Source organism: Austrofundulus limnaeus, unplaced genomic scaffold (genome assembly GCF_001266775.1).
Source record: "Austrofundulus limnaeus strain Quisiro unplaced genomic scaffold, Austrofundulus_limnaeus-1.0 Scaffold299, whole genome shotgun sequence".
NCBI lineage: Eukaryota > Metazoa > Chordata > Actinopteri > Cyprinodontiformes > Rivulidae > Austrofundulus > Austrofundulus limnaeus.
The window spans coordinates 373,903-377,570 of NW_013952701.1; the positions used below are offsets into that span (position 1 = coordinate 373,903).

General features: G+C 38.4%; 1 long non-coding RNA gene across 1 annotated transcript; it reads right to left on the reverse strand.

Annotated features, from left to right (window-relative positions):
* Window positions 1-748: 748 nt before the first annotated feature.
* LOC106526888 (uncharacterized) lies at window positions 749-1,553 on the reverse strand. The gene is made up of 2 exons (XR_001311318.1): window positions 1,319-1,553; window positions 749-894 (listed from the first exon to the last, which is right to left on the reverse strand). It is a non-coding gene; the product is annotated as an uncharacterized LOC106526888 (long non-coding RNA).
* Window positions 1,554-3,668: the final 2,115 nt, after the last annotated feature.

The window sequence follows — 3,668 nt, forward strand, 5'->3', positions numbered from 1 at the left end:
CCTCCAATCTGGACTTTTTTTCTTTTTCACTTCTGGCTGCTCTCATCAGCAGTCATCACAGAGAGCTCACATTTTTTTATCATTATTTTTACATCTGATGCTTTACTCACTAAGTTACTACAGCTCACGTGTGGAGCAGGGGGCTGCCATCATTGGCACCTGCTCAGAGTGGAGCAGCTGAAGGTGCTTCACCTTTCCCACCCGCATTTATGATGCAACAGTCGGTGGGATTAGAACCAGCAGTTTACTGATGACAGGCTCACCCAGATTAAATGTGTTTAATAATCTGACAGAATATATTCTACATGAAGTCAGTTTAACAGTATTTAGTATTTATTGTATTTAATCTCTTCAGTTTGATCTGATCTTCATCTAATCTGCAGCTTCTGTTTCGTTTGTCATGACCTCATCCTTCTGCTCCTTTCTGTCCCGTTCTTCCTGTTTGCAGTCAAATCTAGAGTTTCCATGTTTTACAGTCAAATGTTTCAGGAAACACAAGTTTTGTCCTCAGAGGTTTTCTTCTGCCCTCTACTGCTGAAAAGGATTAAATCAAGTCCCTCTTTGCTCCTGAATGTTTTCTCCTCCTCATCAGGACAAATGAATCAGATCCAGCATCACAGTTGGAGTTTTAAAGTCTCCACAACAAAAATACACCAATGATTTTCTACATTTCTTGTCATCAGAAAACATTTCAACTTTTTCATTTACAACAAAAACTTTTACAACAAAAACATTTGCAACGGTTTCATTTTTTATGTCCTTTTTATTTCCAGGGTTTTAAAAGCTCCATCCTGAGCTGGGCCGGTGGAGGGGGTCTGAGGAGACCAGCAGGACCAACCAACGTGGTTCACAGGTAGACCCTGGACAGGTAAGGGGTCCATCTTAGACTGTTAGCTCCAAAAAACAGAATAAAGACAAGAAATAAGAGAAATTTTAATAAGATGTAGAAGTTCACAACATTCTCCAGATGTTTCTTTAACAAATGTATTTAACTCTGACTGCTTCCAGCTGGTAGTAAACTGCAACACTAATCAAATCTAAAATATTAAGATTTGCCATCATTACAATACACAGGATTTTATTTCTTTTAAATTATACCTATCTTTTGTTCTGGCTCTTTTTCAGATGCTAAATGAAATATTAAGAGGGAAAAGATAAAAATCAGAAAGTTTTACATTTATAAAGAATTAAAATTAATTCGTTCTTAAAGTTTCAGTTCTTTTCATATCATTTCAGCTCCTTTGTAAGATGATCCTTTTTTCTCTCTGTTCCACCCTCAAACTGAGGGAGACTCACTCAGTTTTTTATGGTCCCTCACCTGTCTCCAACCTGTAATCTTCCTGCACAGGTGCTGTCATTCTCACTCCTCCCTCAGTGGACTGAACTGATCTCATCACTTCTTGTCTGTTCATCATTTCTGTTCAGCTGTCAATCATCCTCCCTGGAGTTCTGCTGTGGTCTAAGTTCTTTTGTTTTATGTTTAAAAAAACAACAACATAAAAAACTCTTCTCCATTAAACACTGCCGGTATTGCAAGCCGTTGGGGTCATAAATCGGGCGTATATTTACGTGCAAATCCTAACGCGCGGTGACGTAAATAACGTGCGAAAGCGCGGTGGCGTTACGCGCGAACGCACGGTGTGTTAGGGTTACGGTAGAAAACGCCACCGCGCGTTCGCACGTAATTTACGGCACCGCGCATTCGGATTTGCACGTAAATATACGCCCGATTTATGACCCCAACGGCTTGCCATAAAACACGACGCGAGCAGCCCGTCCCAAACTGAAGTTGAAAAAAAAAAAAAAATAAGACAAGAGGAGAGCGAGTAAAATGAACAAACATGTCGAAAAGAATGGAGAAAGAGATGGATGGAGCAGAAAAAGACAGGGTTAGAGGAAGATGCAACCAAATTAACAGAGCTTTTCTGTCGTAGAAAGACCGAATCATGAGTACAGGTTAGCAAACACTGTCTACATGTTCCTACCATCCAGACTTGGTTTATGTGTTTCTGGATGTGTTCAGGGCTCACAGAACATTAAACACTAGCCTATCAGGAATGTTTCATACCTGCATAAATCTTTAATCTGCTTTATCAACTAAAATTAACATCAATGCTGACCAGAAAAAGACACATTTATCACTGTAAAAGAAAACATATTTCAGGAAATGGTCTGTTTTTTGTGCTGTTTCTGCATTGATACAGCTAATTTTTGCTCAAGAAAATTACATTGCAGTGAGTATGATGTGTGGAAATTTCCTGTAGGCCTATTTGCACTGAATTCTTTGCAAAAGCACTGTAAAATCAGGTACCATTGCTGTTTTTTATTGGTAGCTGAAAAGGCCAGAGTCAGCCATGGAGTTTGATGCCAGTCATAAAAGTGAAGAGGAGGAGGAAGGGACAGATGAGGAGGGTGAGGAGAAGCAGGAGGAGATGATGAGAGGAATCAGGAAAGAGGAGCAGGAACCACTAAAAAGCAGTGCCAGGTACATGTGCAGTGTGCAGGACTGTGTTTACGATGGGTCTTTGTATTAAAATACATTATCCTGAGATCTGAGGATTGTAGTATACATCGTCTTTTTGAAACCTGAAACAGGCTTAAAATTTCACAATTTCCCTTCATCGTGTATTTTTCTTTCTTCTGACTGATCTATAAATGAGTTTTATCCAGTAATTATTCACTCTCACTAGCCCTAAGCTGATTTCAATCTTTTGTCCACAAATGTGTACAAGGTACAAAAACAAGTAAAATCTACATCTTTAATCATAAATCCACAGAAGACTCACTCTGGATAAAAGTGTTTCACATGATCTTTCAGGAGAAAGTGAACATTGAGGGGAAATTATTCATTTTTTCATGTTCTTAGCTGAGAAAAAGACTATTTTATATTAAAATGCTGTGGTTGTAAGAGGCTACTCCAGTCACAGAAACATTAAGCCTATATCCACCTCTGCAAGTTATGCTAGTGGCTTTCTGAATTAGACATCTGACTTCTTTTCCAGTGTTGATGAGCTATTTCTAGTCAGAGTAAAGATGGCTTGTTCATAATCTCCGCAGAGATCAGTATGTATTTCTTGGTTATGAAATAACCAGCGGAGAAGAGAAGTGGAGGAAAGTTGAGGCTCTGACTGTGTTTGGTGCCAATGACTGAAGTGTTAAAAGGTTCCTTTTTACCTCATGATGAACTCGGAAGGAAAGAAACCCTGTCCACTGTGCATAGATCCTAGTAGACTATGTTTTGTCTTCTTTATACATTTTATTTACTGTTATTTTTATGGATTGGATCTTGTACATTTGTTATAATAAACTGGGGTTTAAGCCTTTTCTTGCTCTTATTCCTTCTCGGCACAGAAATGTGGAATATACAGCGGGTAAAATAAGTATTGAACATGTCACCATTTTTCTCAGTAAATATATTACTAGAGGTGCTAATGACATGAAATTTTCACCAGATGTCGGTAACAACCCAAGTGATCCATACAGTACAAAGAAATCAAACCATAAATGTCCAGAAATGAAGTTATTTGTAATAATGTGGAATGGCACAGGGAAAAAGTATTGAACACACTTACTGAAATTTATCTAATACTTTTGTTGAGGCAGTAGCAGTAACGATTAGAACAAAAGGTCAGAAATAAGGGGTCACGAAAACATCTTGTATAATATCC